At 44.9% G+C, this 18,939-nt stretch overlaps 1 protein-coding gene across 3 annotated transcripts in view; it reads right to left on the bottom strand.

The window, feature by feature from the left end:
* Positions 1–14,468, bottom strand: part of WASF3 (WASP family member 3) — a 72,627-nt gene extending 58,159 nt beyond the window's left edge. For 2 of the 3 annotated variants that reach the window (XM_055426347.2, XM_055426350.2), the window contains exon 1: positions 14,350–14,468. The gene's annotated coding sequence lies outside the window, so the exon portion shown is untranslated. Of the gene's footprint in view, positions 1–9,664; positions 9,763–14,349 lie in introns of all 3 variants that reach the window. The other variant, XM_055426348.2, reaches the window with a different exon arrangement.
* Positions 14,469–18,939: the final 4,471 nt, after the last annotated feature.

Below are 18,939 nucleotides of genomic sequence, written 5' to 3'. Positions count from 1 at the left end.
CGGCTATGGTTTTTCCAGTGGTCATGTATGGATATGAGAGTTGGACTGTGAAGAAAGCTGAGCACACAGAATTGATGCTTTTGAACTGTGGTGTCGGAGAAGACTCTTGAGAGTCCCCTGGACAGCAAGGAGATCAAAACAGTCCATCCTAAAGGAGATCAGTCCTGGGTGTTCATTGGAAGGACTGATGTTGAAGCTGAAACTCCAATATTTTGGCCACCTGATGTGAAGAGCTGACTCATTTGAAAAGACCCTGATGCTGGGAAAAACTGAGGGCAGGAAAAGAAGGGGATGACAGAGAATGAGACGGCTGGATGGCATCACCGACTCAATGGACATGGGTTTGGGTGGACTCCGCAAGTTGGTGATGAACAGGGAGGCCTGGCATGCTGTGGTTCATGGGGTCGCAAAGTCAGACAAGACTGAAGAACTGAACTGAACTGAAATCCCAGTCTGTTAAAGTATGGGTCCCCTGTCATTCAGCCATGATGAAGTGCCTTTGTTATCAAGCTCACTGGACCTCCATAATCCTGCAAAACCAAGGGTGTCATTGTTTTTCTTTTCTGGAAGTGAGGGGAATGATAGAAGAGCACCAGAAGTATCACTTAAAAGTTAGAGATGTAAGGAAACAGGAGGCAAAAATGCATTATCTTACAGGAGGTCAGGGGCTTCCCTGGTGGTTCATCAGTAAAGAATCTGCCTGCCAGTGCAGGAGACAAGGCTTGATCCCTGTGTGGAGAAGATCCCCTGGGGAAGGGAATGGCAACCCACTCCAGTATTCTTGTCTGGAGAATCCCAACAGAGGAGCCTGGTGGGCTACAGTCCATGGGGTTGCAAAGAGTCAGACACGACTGAGCACACGGACCAGGAGGTCAGAGATTCGCTGCCCTGAGCCCAAAATGAATTGCACTGAACTGAGTTCTCAGGACCTTTCTGAGATCTCTTTCTGGTGAGCCGTGGCTTCTGCACACTCAACCTTTCCCAGCTACTGAGGGGACAGCCATCCTCCTGATGCCTGTTACTATCTGCGGAGACTGAAATGGTCCTGATGCAGCCGCCCAACCACAAAGGCAAACTTCAAGAAAGCAAGAGAGGCTCCGACAGATGGTCATGGCTCTAAGAAGGTACATCCTACAGATGTGATACAGACAAGGAATGGAGAGGTGGCCCAAAGCCACAGGACAGTGTGTTTGGGGCCATTTCCCCGAAAAACTGCTCAAAGAAACAACAAAAGCAGGAAATAACACATTCACAATTTAAAAAGCAAATACAAATACTTTTTAATAGAATGGGCTTCCCTGGGGGCTCAGACTATAAAGAATCTGTCTGCAATGCAAGAGATATACGGGTTGCATCCTTGGGTCAGGAAGATCCCCTAAGAAAGGGCATGGCAACCCACTCCAGAATTCTTGCCTGGAGAATCCCATGGACAGAGGAACCTCGCATGCTGCTATCCATGGGGTTGTGGTGTCGGACACAATTTAGCAACTGAACAACACAACAACAGCGAGAGAGGGTTAAAACACAGCCTTGGTGGTGGTGGTTGTTTAGTCGCTAAGTCGTGTCCGACTTCTGCAACACCGTGCACTGCAGCCTGCCAGGTTCCTCTGTCCATGGAATTTTCCAGGCAAGAATACTGGAGTGGATTGCCATTTCCTTCTCCAGGGGATCTTCCTGACCCAGGAATCGAACCCAGGTCTCCTGCATTGCAGGCAGATTCTTTACAGACTGGGCTACAAACATAGCCTTAGGATATAGCATTTACTGTTTCGGCATCGCGGGAGAAGGAAGGACAACAGATCAAAAAGTTTTGGTCAACTCAAAACTCTCTGGGTTTACATTTATTCAACTTTCCTAAAATGTGGCTTAACTCACTACTGTTCATACCCCCAACACTTCAGAACTTCTGGGAACTTAAATTTAAATGAAACTTGCTGAATCTTATATATTTTGGTATTTTCTTATGTATTTTAGTACTTGAGATAAATCAAATTTCACTCAATTCAGGAAAAGAAATCATATTCCACCCATCCAGATAAGGGTTTCTCATTTCACCAACAAACCAATGCTTGTAAAACAAACATAATCTTTAAAAAAAAAAAATCTGAAATTACCAGAAATAATTTGAGGCTGACGCTAGAATTATGGGGCAGAAAAAAGTCAACAAGGTGCCGAAATGTATTATATGAAATCCAGCACTTCAGAAATAATATTTGAAAGCTAACTAGACCTACAAAAGCATATGAACCTAATGCTTGGCCGCTTTTATACAAAGCCCATTGAACGGGATTCCATTCACTGAGGTTCTTTGAGATAGTCCTGATAGAAACAGAAACTGTACACATTTTTAAGCTACATTATGCTACAGCACTTCTGGGGGGAGGGGGCGGAAACATGAAAGCCAACTTTTGGACACATTCATATTAATAAGAACCTATCCTAATAACTAAAAGGACAAACTGAAGAGGTTATTTTCAAGTGCCTTTCATACTGGAAACCCAAAAATACACAATAAGAAGTGACTGGAAATACATGCATCTCTAATTTTCAACAGCTAAGACTTCCGAAAGGCAGTCAATCCAGAAATCATGTGTTTTTGGGGCATGATTCAGTTTCATTTTTCTCTCAGCTCATTCATTTGCTTCTGATGATCATGCATAATCAGTGGGCATGCTAACTGTTAGGAACGGTGTCTCCTACTGGAAAGGGTCATCACAAGATGTGCTCAGTCGTGTCCGACTCTGTATGACCTCATGGACTGCAGCCTGCCAGGCTCCTCTGTCCATGGGATCTTCCAGGCAAGAATACTGGAATGGGTTGCTACGACCTCTTCCAGGGGGTTTTCCCGACCCAGGGATTGAACCCAAGTCTTCTGCATTGCAGGCAGATTCTTTACCGCTGAGCCACTGGGGAAGCCCCTCACAGGGGTACACACCATCTCTAAAGATCATAGTGAGGGATGGATGCAGGGTGACCAGGATGCAAAGAGAGTCGTGTTTTTCTTTTTTCTTTTTTTTCATTTTCCCCCCCAAAAGTTCAGAGACAAAAGAAAAATGGTAAAATAGGCCAGGTGATAATATATGTGAGATTTTGTTATATCTGGAAAACAAACCAAAATACAAATGTTCCCTCATAAAGAACTATTATTTTCAACCTATTTACTGTCTTTTGTATTTTGATTTAATATTTGTCTGGAATCCATGAAACATTCAGTTCAGTCGCTCAGTTGGGTCCGACTCTCTGCGACCCCATGAATCACAGCACGCCAGGTAAACATTAAAGTACTTCAATTTTATTTGCCTATATCCAAAATTACTCAATAAAAGGGAAGCAAAACATTATAATTAAATAATTTGCTTATAATGGATCATCACCATCTTTCCCCTTCTCTAGCCTGCGTGTTTTATTTACTTTTGTGTTTTAATCTAGTTTCTCTTCTTGTTGTACAACGGTTTCACAGTAAGACAGTTCCAGACAACTGTCATTCTAAAATTCTGTAGTCTAAAACACATTCATAGATCATTTTTCAACAGTTTTGAAGTTAAGTTCTACCTTGATGGTAGAAGATTAACAAAACTGACACACCTTTAGACTGACCATGAAACGAGAGGAATCACAAATCAGTAAAGTCAGGAATGAAAGAACAGACACTGATTACTACTAAGGATTACAAGGGACTACTCTGAAGAAGTGTATGCCACTAGACAATTTAGATGAAAAGGGAAATTCCTAGAAACATATAAATTAACAAAACTGACTTAGAGAAAAGCTGAAAAAACGGACAGCAAGTTAAGAGACTGAATTAGTAATTAAAAATCTTCCCACAGAGAAAAGGTAAGGTCCAAATGACTTCACAGGTGAATATCTAAACAGAAATACCAATCTTTCACAAATTCTGCTACAAGAGGAAACACTTCCTAATTCATTCTACGAACTAGTTTTATGCTGACACCAAAGCCAGACAAAATACCACAAGGAAACTATACATCAATATCCCTCGTGAATTAGATGCAAAAACCCTCAACAAAATATTAACAAATCAAATCTAGAAACATATAGAGTTACATATCATGAACAAACTGGATTTATCCCAGGAATGCAAAGTTAGCTTAACCCCGCAAAATCAATTAGCACAACATGTCATATTAATACGGAGAAGAAAATGGCAACCCACTCCAGTACTCTTGCCTGGAGAATCCCATGGACGGAGGAGCCTGGTAGGCTGCAGTCCATGGAGTCTCGAAGAATTGGACACGATTGAGCTACTTCACTTTCACTTTTCACTTTCATGCATTGGAGAAGGAAATGGCAACCCACTCCAGTGTTCTTGCCTGGAGAAGGCCAGGGATGGCAGAGCCTGGTGGGCTGCCATCTCTGGGGTCGCAGAGAGTCAGACATGACTGAAGCGACTTAGCAGCAGCAGCCAATTTCATAACTACAGCATGTCATGATCCTATATGTAGAAAGTCATAGGAAATCTACTGTGACACTGCTAAAACCAAAAGACAGGTTCTACAAAGTCACAGGACACAAACCAGCACAAAGCAACTGTGGTGCCTGTGAAACCTGAAGCAACTGTGAAACCTGAAGATGATTGCTTCCCAGCCAGAAAGCAATGACAAACCTAGACAGTGTGTTGAAAAGCAGTCATTACTCTGCAAACAAAGGTCCATATAGTCAAGGCTATGGTCTTCCCAGTGGTTGTGAGAGTTGGACCGTATAGAAGGCAAATGCCAAAGAATTGATGCCTTTGAACAGTGGTGCTGGAGAAGACTCCTGAAAGTTCCTTGGACTGCAAGGAGATCCAACCAGCCAATCTTAAGGGAGATCAACCCTGAATATTCACTGAAAGGACTGACGCTGAAGCTGAAGTTTCAGTATTTTGGTCATCTGATGTGAACAGATGACTCATTGGAAAAGTCCTTGATGCTGGGAAAGACTGAGGGCAGAAGGAGAAGAGGGTGTCAGAGGATGAGATGGCTGGAAGGCATCACCCATGCAATGAACATGAACTTGGGCAAACTCCAGGAGATGGTGAGGGACAGGGAGGCCTGGCGTGCTGCAGTCCATGGGATCGCAAAAAGTCAGACACAATTGGGGGACTGAACAACAACAACAAGATGAAAACACAGGTTTTTCTTTTTAATCTACAAAAAGGTTCACAGCCCCCTAAACCTACAACTTTTAGAGAATTACCATAAAGTGGACAAACCCAGGTAATTCACAGAGATCATGAAGCAGGGCACTAGCACCCTTAGATGTGCCCTCCATGTCCGCTCAGGTGTTAATCCTTTCTCCTTCCCAAAGGGAATCACTTCCCTCACTAACACCCTTTTTAATTTTATTTAAGTGAAATCTCACAGTTATGAATTCTGCTGTTTAGCATCTTCTGCCCAGCATTAGATGTATGAGATTATCATTGTTGTTGCATGGAGCATAATGTTTTCCATTTCTATCACTGAATAATATGTGAATTCACCATAATTTACTCAGTCACTCTACTGCTGATGAACATCTAGGCTGTTTCCAAACAGGCTGTTCAGCAATGCTGCTGCGAACACCACCATACCTGCATCCTGGCAGGGTCGTGCGTTTCTGCTGGATGTATGTACACCTACAACAGATTCTGGCTCATACGGTATGTGGATAGTCAGCTTTAGTAAATAACGCCTGACAATTCTCCATGTTTGTGACAATTTGCACACCCACGGGTCAGGGATACGAGTGCCTGCTGCCCCACTGCTCTCCACACTACAGGACTCTGTCTGGTCTTTTCCACGTTAACCAATCTGATGACTCTACGTTGGCTTCTCAGGATTATTTCTATCTGTGCTTCCTGATTCCTAATGAATTTAAGCTTCTTTTCATGTGTTCACTGGCCATCTGTATGGCCATACCTGTACATTTGTAAAATACTTATTCAAATCTCTTACCCGTTTTTTCTTTTGGATCACACACCAATTCTCAAAAAGACCATACTTTCCAAACTTTCTGTATATAATACAATCAAATGTCTACACATTTCTGGTTCTGTTTCAGGGCTTTCTATACAGTTTCATTAATCTGTTTGCCTACGCTTGTGCCAACATTGCACTGTCTAGAATACATGACTTTATAAACTCTTAATATCTGATAAGTCCTGCCACCTGTTCTTTTCAAGGGTGTCTTGAAATTCTTTGCTCTCTACATTCATATAAATCCTAGAAACACATAAACACATTGCCAATTTCCACACCCCCCAATTTTTTCAGGCTACGGACTAGAGTTGAAAGGAATCTGTACCAATTTAGGGAGAATGGACATCTGTGTAAAATTAGTCTTTCATTCCATGAACATGGTATACTCCTTCTTTACTTACCTGTTCCTTGAATTTTATGGTTTTCTATGTAAAGGTATTGCAAATTACTTGCAAGTTCTACTCCTGTATATTCAGATACTTACCGTTATTATAAATAGTACCTTTATTTACTTCATTTTCTAATTGTTTATGGCTATAGAGAATCTAGCAAGCAGGCTAAGCACACATCTTAAATCTAATAACTTACATATAATCTTGTGGATGTTTATACATACAAAATAGTTTTGTCTGTATGTACTGAATTTTCTCCTCTTCCAACTCTTGTATCTTTTATTTCTTTTTCTTATCTTACTGCACTGGCAAGAACCCACAACATAATGCTGAATAAATGTGATAATAACAAGCATCCGTATCTCATTTCCAATTTCAGAAGGTCACTTTTTATTATTTCACCACCAATATGACATCTGCTGCACATTTTCTTACAGATACTCTTCCTAGTTTGCTTGAAAGTTTTTCATCACAAATAGATATAAAATATAGTGTTTGTGATTGTCTACTTTTTTTCCTTCATTAATATGGTGATGGAGGCCTGGCGTGCTATGATTCATGGGGTCGCGGAGAGTCGGACACGACTGAGCGACTGAACTGAACTGAACTGAACACTGGATTCTGAATGCCTAACCAACACTGCATTCTAGAATAAACACAAATAGCACATGATATATTATCCTTAAATATTAATAGATCTAACTATTATTTTTTAGGATTTAGCAAGCATGTTCATGAATGAGACTGTCCTTTGACTTTTTTCCTTGTAATATCCTTGACAATATTAGATATTAAAATTATGCTGGCCTGGCAGGACTTCCAGGCTCAGAGGATTTTTGTCTACCTAATTCCAAACCTCCCCATTCTCCTTCCAAACCATCCATAAGAAGAGTGAAAAATCCACCTATGACCATGCCTTCCAGAATTAACAGAGAAGGCAGAATACAACGGCCTTCAAATTACTTGTAAGTAGGGGAATAAACTGAATTTCAACAGAGCTTCCAACACATACCACCTCAAGCCAAGGTGCTTCTCGTGTTGAGTCACTGACACCCTGCATTATTCAAATAAGTCCATCGCCATCTAAAACAACAACCTGGGAGGCTCGAACGCCACTGACCGTACAGGTATTGCTGTTTTAATTCCCAATCTTCATGGAGTTTTGATTCTCATTATTTATAACAGCTTTATTATTATGAGTATCTCCTACAAGTTAATTCAAGCCTTTATGTAATGGAGGAACAAGAGAGATAAGCCCCCACTGTTTCTGTCCAATAAAATCATCAAGTATCCCAATGAATATCTGGCGAAAGTACACATTCCATTTAAACAAAACTGTACGTGGAACTTTCACTTATACACAGTGGATCTAAGTTATTTCGGTGTCCAAAAAAAAGAAAGGGCAATATCATTTGTTTCAAATGAAATTTGACAATCATTAGCAACCAAATAGCTGAAGAAATAAAGCCACAAACTTCCAAACTGTGTAGCAGGAAATAGTAGCCACAGATGTGGCTTAAAAGAAATTCTCTTCTAAACCCTTTAATGCCTAATCCCTAATACAATTCTTCCAAATGATGCCCTAAGGTTTTGTCATGTCCATAATTTCTTTTTTTCTAGGGGGAGGAGTAGAATGTCCAGGATGTTCCTGGACATCCTGGAAATGGAAGAAGTTTTTAACTAACCTATGTGACTGCAATGGACAAACAGTGCAGAAGCTATGCATTTTTAATTAGGCTCAGGTAGGGACTTCACTAAGGTTGACAAGCCTGTAACCATTCAAAATTACAATGCCAATTTGTATAAAGAAGTAATGTTTTAATAATCTTCCTCCCTGGAATATCTCAAAGAACAATTTCCACTTCAGTCAAGCCTTTGGAAATAAAGCTGTTTGTAGTGTGTAACTGAAATCTGAAGACAGGTGACTGGGAAGTTTGGGGGATTCTGTGTACTGCCGTTTGTTAAATCAATAATCAAAGTCGTTAACTCTAAAGGGTGTACAAAAATGGGAGACAAATCCTATGGAAAACCAAGAACGAAGATATATTCTAAATCTACAGGGTCGGTTATAAAACAAATTAGTTTTCTATTACTATTGAAGTAGACAAATGGCTTATATTAGAAAACTACAATCATGGCCCCAAAATTAAGATGTTACTTTGCAGAAATGGAAGGTGACTCTGTGGCTCCCCTTTCCAGGCTACAGATAGCTGCTCACAGGGTGAGACCAATAGGAGCACATGCTGCTTTGTCTCTCTCCTTGCAACTTCCTGGTTAATGCCATCCCACTTTGGACTGGATACTTGGCTCTCTGTTTAGGCACTATCCCTTCCAGGCACCACAAGGAGTAATTGAAATCCCTGAGCCTCTCCAGAAGCATTCATTCTAGCCTGAATTACAGTGTCAGGCCAAAGTAGAAATCTGCCCAGGTAATTCCCTAACCCAGGACTACATAAAGGAACAGGTGAAAACCAAAAACCATGGTGTCATATACAATTTTGAGAAACTGAAAGAAAATAAGTGTGATGCTAACAGGACAAAATGACTCCAATCAAGTTTTTAAAATTACACAGTAGGGGTAGTGCTCTGCTTAGGTCATGAATCAAAACTCATGACGTTCAGACAATGAAAAAATATTTGTTGAGGCTCTTCTATGTGCAAGGAATACACTATTTCATTCATTTAGTGGATAAAATATGGCTACATGGGCTCTGGTTCACAGTCAATCACATCCCATACCTTTACATTGCCAACAGAATTTCACTGAACCGTTGACAAGCACAAAACAGGGACCAGCACTCAGGGAGAGGATGGTAGGAGGTGAACTAAAATGGAACTGTTGCCGTACATAATAAAATCTTTGGATTGGGACTCCCGTGGTGGTCCAGTAGCAAAGACTCCGTGCTCCCAATGGAGCGGGCCTAGGTTCAAGCCCTGGTCAGGGAACTAGACCCCACATGCCACAACTAAAGACTCCGCCTGCCGCAACAAAGATCAAAGACCCTACATGCTGTGACTAAGACCCGGGGCAGCCAAAATAATAAAAATAAATATTTAAAAAAAAACTTTGGATAGTACTGGAACACAACTTTTAAGGTCCAATACTGTCAGAAGTACTCAGAGACCGAAGGTCAAGTTGGCTGGCAGAAGACAATGAGTGTTACCCCTTTGAGCTAAGGCTATGAGCTATCGAGGTCTTTACCTGAGGTCATCCGACAAAGCCAGACACATCTACCAAGACAGGCACCACCTGTCAGGTTCCTGCCCATCAGGAGTTTATAGATGGTGAACGAGACAATAAACCCTCTGCCTCACCTCTCTGGCTTTAGAGGACAGGAGTTTGGCTGAATCAATCCTGTCACCACCAGTGACTATCATGATACATGGTAGGCATCCAAACATGAGGGGACCTCCTGAAAAGAACCAGAAAGCAAAAACTAAAAGAAAGAAATTAAAATAAATAAAACATTGAAACAGTTCAAGAATATGTAATACAACTGAAAACATCTTTACATCAATTTCAAGACCATTGTTCCAGAAGGTCAGAGGGCACCCCAACAACAGGCATAAGAAGGAAAAAAACTCATTTGTAAAAAGTCTGAGAAATGATCCCAGATGCTGAGCTCAGAGTCAAGGCTCAGAGGCTCTAGGAGACCTGAAAAAGTGAGAAAATACCCTGGGGTGTTTGGGATATTTAAAATTTCCTAAAAATAAAAAGTCAACAGAGGTGAAGAAGAGCTAATCTCAGAGACAAAAGGCACAGTCCAGGGGAAAAAACAGATCAGGGTGACTCCAAACATCTGGAATGAAATCTGAGTATGGAGAATATTCTAATCGAAGGACATCTATTAAGTTAGGGGGAGGGGCTTTGATAGGAAACAAACAAGACTGGCCTTGAGGTCAGTGGCCAGGAAAGCACCGCCAGGACAGGGCAGCCAGAGAGAGGACGTCACAGACAATGTGACCCTCCGAGGACACCAGGACCCGTGAAAATGACAAGGCTGTGCACACAAATACCCACCCTTAGAAGAACCACCTGCTGCAGGAAAAGCATGCCTGAAAAAGACTGCTTTTAACAAGAGAAACTGCTGACAGTACTGGACCTTAAAAGTAGTGCTCCAGTGCAATCCAAAGTTTTGGGGTTTTTTTATATTTATTTTTATTTATTTTGGCTGTGCTGGGTCTTGGTTGCAGCATGTAGGGTCTTTGAACTCTGTTGTTGCAGGCGGAGTCTTTAGTTGCGGCATGTGGGTTCTAGTTCCTTGACCAGGGATTAAACCTGAGGCCCTGCACTGGGAGCACGGAGTCTTAGCCACTGGACTAGCACGGAAGTCCCAATCCAAAGATTTTACTATCTACTGCAACTGTTCCACTTTAGTTCATCTCATAACAATCCTCTCACTGAATGCCGGTCCCTGTTTGGTGCTTGTCACAAAACACAAAACTCATCCTGCACTAGGGTTCCTCTCTAAGCAAAGGCCCTTCTCTCATCTTCAAAATCTAGCCTTCCCTGACTGGCTTCACCCCCTTAGCTCCATCACCCCTCAATCCACAGCAGTAAGGCTCCCTTGAGATGCCTCCTGCTAAAATCAGTAATTACATCCTAGGGTTAAATCCAACAGAAACCTTGAAACCACCATCCAAAGGAATGTCTGTCTAGCACCCTCTGTCCCTTGGTCCTTTAATATGCTCAAACCCCTCCTGTAAAAAAGAAGAAAATGCCCCCCTTCACCTACCCTCCTCCAACACCCTTCAGCACACTTCTGGCTGCCACTTACAAGGAGGCCCCCTCACAAACCGGCTGTCTCGCTCCTGTTCCCGTCACTGTGTCACCACTGCCATCACCTCTGTGATAATGACCTGGCTGCTATCATCCCTCTTGAATGACGTTTCACTGGATCGTGGTTTCCCAGACACCACCCATGTCCCCAACTCCCATTCTCTCAGTCTCGATGTGGCAGCCTGCCTTTTAAATACAAGAACCCCTCAGAGTCCATTCTCCTCACCTCTCTTCTCACTCTATAACCCGATCTACTTCACAGCATCCGCTGTTAACAAAGGCAGAGGTTCCAGAACTTTCTCTGCTCACTGCACCCTCTTGACTGCAACCAGAAAATACCCAGCGAGAAATGAAACCCTTAGCTACGTGCAAGTAACAAGTATCTACTAGCAACTTAGTACCCATTTGAAAACAGTGCACTTCTATTGAGAGAAAACGGGTATTTTACTTCACTGTTAAATAAACCATGAACAGCCCACGTGCCTGTGTGGAACAGCTCACAATTTCTCACACCTGCAGTCAGACTGGATACCACTCCCCCCACCCCTTCCCTAGCAAGCAGGGAAGTCCCAGCTTTGCAAAGATGATATCATCAGAAGGAATTTGGTAGAAACTCTGGTGAAAGCTGTCCTTGGGTGCTCAGGGCTGACAGGTGTTTGCACTGCTGAGGGTCCTTCAACAATTTAATCCCCACAGTTTCCCTGCGAGTTCACTGTGGCAAGTAGTTTGGGAGCCAGTGCTGAGAACTCTCGAGTGTGTGTCTCCAAGTCCAGACACCTCCCAATATCCAGATCCCAGTGCAGCCACTGACCGATGTGCCCTGCAGGCACCTTGAACTTGGCAAGGTCAGCATCTTCCCCCAAGGGAATGGTTGCTACTCCCTGACCTGGTGTCTAGGGACAGCACAGCCATCCACCAACCAACACCCTGCTTGGCCCTGTCCCCTCCCTCTCCCAACACACACACAACCCCGTCCTACTCCTCAACCTCCCCTCCCTCCAGCCTTGCCCCACTGCCCATTCTCCAAGGACACACCTGACCATGGAGAAAGAAACAGGACAGAACTAGAGCGCCAGTAAGAGAGGAGACTGCAGACTTTCTACTCCACTGATCTCTAGAGTGATGTTAAATTTACTGTACAATGTGCATTATTTATGCGCTGCTGGTCTACGATATTCCTGTATTACCTGCCTAAAATGAGTTGGGGGTAAAGAACCAGTCCTGAAGAGGAATGCAGAGGTCCAAATGCCAAGAGCATTTGGACAAACCAGGTGCAGAGAAACAAGGATGGAAAAGAGAAGTTGAGCGTTAGCGGTCTGTCCAGCCACGTAGAGGCGCGCCCAAGAAAATATAAGGAATGACAGTCGCCTATGACTGGAAAACACAATCTCGAATAGCTATCCTTTCAGAGAAAGTTCTGCACACTCTCAAGGACCATCAGCAGTGGCCCAGGAGCTCAGATAACTCTGAACACTTGAAACAGGCAATTGTTTCAATCAAAATGTTCCAATAACCAGAAAGTCCCTTGTCATATGCAGGTCTCCAAAGGAAGAAGGGCAAAACCCACCCACAAGGACACCCTGGGGAGAGCAGGGATGCTCTCATGCTGCCAGGACTGCTCAGCAAAGTGTGTTTTTCTACCTTTCCATTCAGAATTTGTAAAAATGGTGTAGCGCATCATTGACTATTCGGTCAATAAATCTGAGACAGACAGAGAAAACGATGCTATAACGCAACTTCAGGTCAGCAACCAGAAGGGCAGGAACAATTTTTTATAAGTAGATAGTTCTAGAACAAGCTTTTCACTGTGGTAAGAAAACAGACTACAGGTCAGATGGTAACTACATAAAGCCAACCAAACTTTCCAACCTAGTGAGCTCGAAACGTCTGAAAAGACACAACTCTCATGAATATAAATTAAGAAGGTTTTTAAAAATGAATAAAAATGAGTCTGACTGTGGCTGTTCTTAGAAAGAAGCCCAGACACACAATGAGAACTGCCTATGGGAAAGACCAGGCCAGCTTCCTTTTGTTTAACCTCTCAAGCAGATAAAAAGAACTAGCTTTCAAGAATCTCCACATTGTTTCAGGGCTAGAAAAGGAAAGTTGGGTGAAGCAGATACAAAAAGAAGCAACCAACCTTCAACGGAATTTGCCCTAGAGGCAAAAGAAAAGTAAGTCAATTATAACACTTTGAACCTAATTTCGATAGAGCAGCAGACATTTTAAATTTTGGCAAACCTCATTTTTTTTTTAAGATGCAAAACATTTCTAATGGCTGGCTCCTCCCCTTAAAAAAATGTGGATTCCAGTTCTTAAGTTAGCATCTCCTGCCCCATGAGACACTTGATTTGAAGCGCGTCAAAAGCTAAAGCAGACCTTTTAAAGTGTCAGCTTTTAAAAACTTAGTAATTATTGCTAGTAGTGACTGAGTATTTAAAATTCACCCCCAAATGAGAAAGAATTCCTATTCCACCCAATAGCAGCTAAGAAATGAGATGTTCCATTCATCTCTTAAGCCCACGGCTGAGTTTCTTAATAATTAAGAACTCTGCTCTCCACCAGGGAACTCTCCCTTGCAGAGACTGAACCAAGAAGAAATCGCCATTGCCCGTGAGCCGGCACATCGAGAGAGGCAAAGGCTTTCCCTCCTCCGGCCCAAGCCCTGGGCCCCGCCGACTCCGCGGGGGAGAGTCTCCCCGGAGGACGCATCCCTGCCCAGCGACCCCGCAGCGCGCCGCTCCCGGGATGCTGACCCCTTCCCGGAACCCAGCCCGAAGGCCGAGGCCAGGACCCTGACCTCGGGTGCCCGCAGCCCCGGGGGAGGGTCGAGTCGAGCGGAGAGGGCCAGACCCCGGGCGGCGGGCACGCGGGGACCGGGCCAAGGTGCGGCGAGGGCGCGCGCAGCCCAGAGGGACGCGAGGTTCCCGGGCGCTGGGCAGCCCCGCGCTCGTGGGTGCTGCGTGGGCCGAGGCCCGGGCGCCCGCCCTGCGGCCGGGAGGCGCGTACCGGGGCCAAGGGCCGCGGAGCGAGCGCGGGAAGCCGGCGGGGAAGATGCGCCTGGCCGCAGTGGGCCCCGCCGATCGCCCAGGCGCCCGGGCGATGCAGCAAGTTCACTTGGCCGCGGGGCTGCGGGGCGCGCGCCCGCCTCCGCCCGGCCCGGAGCCGGCAGGGATCCAGGCCGGGGACAGAGAGCCGGCCGGCCGCAGCGCGCACTCACCGGTCCGCGCCCCCAGCTCCATGGTCCCGCCGCGGCCGCCCCGCACGGCCCGCACCGCCCCGCACCGCCCCGCGCGCAGCGGCACCGGCGACGCCGCCTCCGGCCCGGCCACGGCCGCGGCCACGCCCCCTCCCCGCGGGGGGCCCGGCGGAGCGGGGTGGGGCCCAGCGCCGGCTGCACCAACCAGGGCCCGCTCACCAACCGCGGCTCTTGGATTGGCGGGCGCCTCGGCTAATGGGGGAGCGGCAGGAGCGCGGCGTGTCTGCGCCGAGGGGCGGGGCATTGCGGAGGAGGCGGCTCTCAGCCTTGGTCCTCCGCCCGGGGTTTGGGGATGAGGCTCAGGCCGGAGTCCCTCCCCCGGAGTGGGGGTGGACAGGTGAGGACGTTTTGGGCAGAGTTTAGTGTGGGGGCCGCGCATCCTCTTCGCTTACGGTGGGCCCACTGCAGTCCCTTCGGGTGTCCTCCCCTACCCGAACCTTGCCGGGCTTGGAGGGATCTTGCAGACAGAGATGCATGTACCTGCATGCTGCAGAGTTGAGGCTGGCCGCCCTGAGAGGATTAGAGCCGTGCCCGCGGTTGGTCTTATGCCCTTCTCAAATCCTTTACCGCCCTCCCTGCAGAGCCTTCTCATCTCCCTCTGCAGGTGTTTTCCCTTCTTATTCCCCCAACTTCAGTCTCCCTCTTTCCAAATGTGAGAGAATCCACAATATCTATTAAACGCAGGATACGCCTGAAACTAATCAGCCAAGCCCCCTGGCAGTGGGACTTGATGACTTAGGGATAAACTTAAGGAAAGAAAAGAAGTGGGGAGGAAAAGGGAGGAAAGGAAGACAAAAGAGACAGAGAGAAAGCCAATTGTGTTCTCCTAGGTCTTGAAGGATGTGTGGATCGTAACAAACAGTGGAAAACTCTTAAAGAGATGGGAGTATCAGACCATCTTACCTGCCTCCTGAGAAACCTGTATGCCGGTTAAGAAGCAATAAATAAAACCTTGTATGGAACAACTGACTGATTCAAGATTCAGAAAGAAGTATGATAAGACTGACTGTTTATTGTCACCCTCTTTATTTAACTTATGCGCAGAACACATCATGAAAAATGCAGGGCTGGATGAGTTACAAGATGGAATCAAGCTTGCAGGGAGAGACAGCAACAACTTCAGATATACAGATGATACAACTCTAATGGCAGAAAGTGAAAGGAACTAAAGAACCTCTTGACGAGGGTGAAGGAGAATGAAAAAGCAGGCTTAAAACTAAATATTAAAAAAACTAACATGATGGCATCTGGCCCCATCATTTCATGGCAAATAGAAGGGGAAAAGGTGGAAGCAGTAACAGATTTCCTCTGCTTGGGCTCTAAAATCACTGCGGATGGTGGCTGCAGTCATGAAATTAGAAGACGATTGCTTCTTGGCAGGAAAGCTATGACAAACCTAGACAGTGTGTTCAAAAGCCAAGACTTTGCTTTTGAACAAAACACTTTGCCAACAAAGGTCCCTATAGTCAAGGCTATGGTCTTTCCAGTAGTCACATACAGTTGTGAGAGCTGGACCGTAAAAAGGCAGAGTGCCAAAGAATTGATGCTTTTGAACTGTGGTGCTGGAGAAGACTCTTGAGAGTCCCTGGACAGCAAGGAGATCAAACCAGTCAATCTTAAAATAAATCAACCCTGAATACTCATTGTTAAGGGGAACTTCGGCTGAAGCTGAAGCTCCAATACTTTGGCCACCTGATGCAAAGAGCTGACTCACTGGAAAAGACCCTGATGCTGGGAAAGATTGAAGGCAGAAGGAGCACAGGGCGACAGAGGGTGAGATGGTTGGATGGCAGCACCATTGCAATGGACATGAACTTAGGCAAAATCTAGGAGATGGTAGGGGACAGGGAGGCCTGGGAGAAGGAAATGGCAACTCACTCTTGTATTCTTGCCTGGAGAATCCTGTGGAGGGAGGAGCCTGGTGGGCTGCTGTCCATGTAGTCGCACAAAATCAGACAAAACTGAAACGACTTGGCATGCATGCATGCATTGGAGAAGGAAATAGCAACCCACTCCAGTGTTCTTGCCTGGAGAATCCCAGGGACAGAGGAGCCTGGTGGCCTGCCATCTATGGGGTCGCACAGAGTCAGACACAACTGAAGCGACTTGCAGCAGCAGCAGCAGCAGGGAGGCCTGGCATGCTACAGCCCATGGGGTTGTGAAGAGCCAGACATGACCTGGCGACTGAACAACAACAGCTTTATTCTTTTGATTTACCAATAAGATTACTAAATCCCAAGCTCAAATCCCAATAAAGAGTTCTAGAAAAACTAACTCAGGTTGTCTTTACAGACATGTGATAACTACCCATACCTCATCCCGCTGGTAACAGCAACTACATGCTAGGAAAAATGCATAGTAGTTGATAACAATTTTAGCAATGTTTGCAGCACTGGAAATGCAGAAGAAAAAGCATGCACCCCTCTTTATGTGTAATCTATTAACCAACATTAGTTCCAAAGGAAAGGTTTCTGAAGCTCTATTTTAAGGTGACATATATTTAGTTTTCATATCATGGCAACATGAAATATTCTGGTCATTCATAAGGTAAACAGGATATTAGTGAATTATCACAGTGCTCTGTATTTGAAGTATTAATACCCGAGTGATAAATTTCTGCTCAATTCAAAGCTGAACTGGCATTCAAGTTAAAATATTTTCTCTTCATTCTGTCTTCACTTACCCCGGGGAGTAGCTTCCATGTCTATATTTAGGTCATTGATTTAGAATTCAAAAACATGAAGGCATAGATTACCCAGAGTGTGTTTTCAGGGCTGCTAATCACATTTGCCTTGCTCCTGGCTTAAGTGATCGCCCCCCACCACCGTATATAAAGTGCTGCTACACTTAATTTACACCTTCTGTTAGCTCTTAATTGTACTATTCTGATGTGGGCAGGGTTATCTCCTAGAAGTTGGTCTGATCTCAAATTAGATGGTAAATCCCATGAGGGTAAGGCATTTACTTTCTACTCCTATTTCCTCGCTGCATAATGTCTAGAGCAGTGCTGGAACATCCAGTAAATATAACCCTACCCTAGTACTGTGTCCATAATGTAGAAAATTTTCTTCAAATGTAGTACTTCTGTGAACCAGTCCTTCAGATAACATTGCTCAGAGCATTTTCATTAAGGGGCTAATGCCTCACACTTAACAGAGCTTGAAAAATGTTGGCAAATCAGAAGTCAATTGGTTGCCTGTACTGGGTGTTCATTGGAGGGACTGATGCTAAAGCTGAAACTGCAATACTTTGGCCACCTCATGCGACGAGTTGACTCACTGGAAAAGACTCTGATGCTGGGAAAGGTTGGGGGCAGGAGGAGAAGGGGACGACCGAGAATGAGATGGCATCACCGACTCTGTGGACATGAGTTTGAGTGAACACCGGGAGTTGGTGATGGACAGGGAGGCCTGGCGTGCTGTGATTCATGGGGTCGCGGAGAGTCGGACACGACTGAGTGACTGAACTGAACTGAACTGAACTGAACAGAAACTTGAGTCAAGTGTATAAGAGGGAGGGGGGAGAGAGGGTGTTTCTTAACCACACAGTAGGAAGTCTGGAGTCAGCCTGGGGCTTCTGCCTCAGCTCCAGGGGTCAGCGGGTGTCAGCCTCCTTCTCCCCATTGTCTCTGCTGTCCTTGACACGTGACTCTGTCTTGTCTCACGCGTGCCTGCTCCCCTCTGGACGTTGTCTCGTACTCTGGAAAACGGTAGGGGGATGGCTAAAGGATGCAAGAGCAGAGATGACTGCCAACTGAATCTTCCCCTTAACAATCTTTCTGGGAGGTCCCAACCACCACCTTCTGCCTGTTTCTGATTGGCCAGACATGTGTCACACTGACCACCCCTAGATGCCAAAGAATCTAAAATGCGAAGTAATGTAAAAACCATGGACCTTGTCTGCACCAGTGTTAGGGCTCTGATAGTGAGGGAAAAGGGGAATGTAGTTTTTACCATGGTTGCCCAGTCTCTTTCCTCTCTCTTATTTATTTATTCATGAGATGACCCACTTTTTAAAAAAGTCATTCAAATCTCAGTAAGAAAACAAACAGCCCAGTGTAAAAGTGAGCAAAAGTTCTGAAGAGACTCCTCATCAAAATAGAGAGGGCAATATTCATTACATGTCAGAGACCTGTAAGTTAAACAAGGAAATACTACAACATACCTTCTAGAATGGCTAAAATCCAAAAAACTAATAATACCAAACCTGGAAAGGATGCAGAGCAACTGCATTCCCTGCTGGTGGGAATGCAGAATGGTGCAGCCATCTTGGAAGACAGCATGGTAGTTTTCCACAAAGCTAAGCAGAGTCTGACCACATGATCCAGCATTTGAGCCCCTTGGTATTTACCTAGAGGAGTTGAAACAAAGGTCCCCATGAGAACCTGCATCCACACGCTTGTTTACAAGCACTGGAAGCAACCAAGATGTCCTTCTGTAGGTTAATGGATAAACAAACTGATACATCCAGACAATGGGATGTTGTTCAATGATAAAAAGAAATGAGCTATCAATCCATGAAAAGACATAGACAAACCTGAAATATATACAG

The sequence above is a fragment of the Moschus berezovskii genome, chromosome 13 (genome assembly GCF_049115385.1).
Source record: "Moschus berezovskii isolate FMDL1 chromosome 13, NW_MosBer_1.0, whole genome shotgun sequence".
Lineage (NCBI taxonomy): Eukaryota > Metazoa > Chordata > Mammalia > Artiodactyla > Moschidae > Moschus > Moschus berezovskii.
The sequence above is the reverse complement of the archived record's forward strand: the minus strand, read 5'-3'. Positions and strand labels throughout refer to the sequence as shown.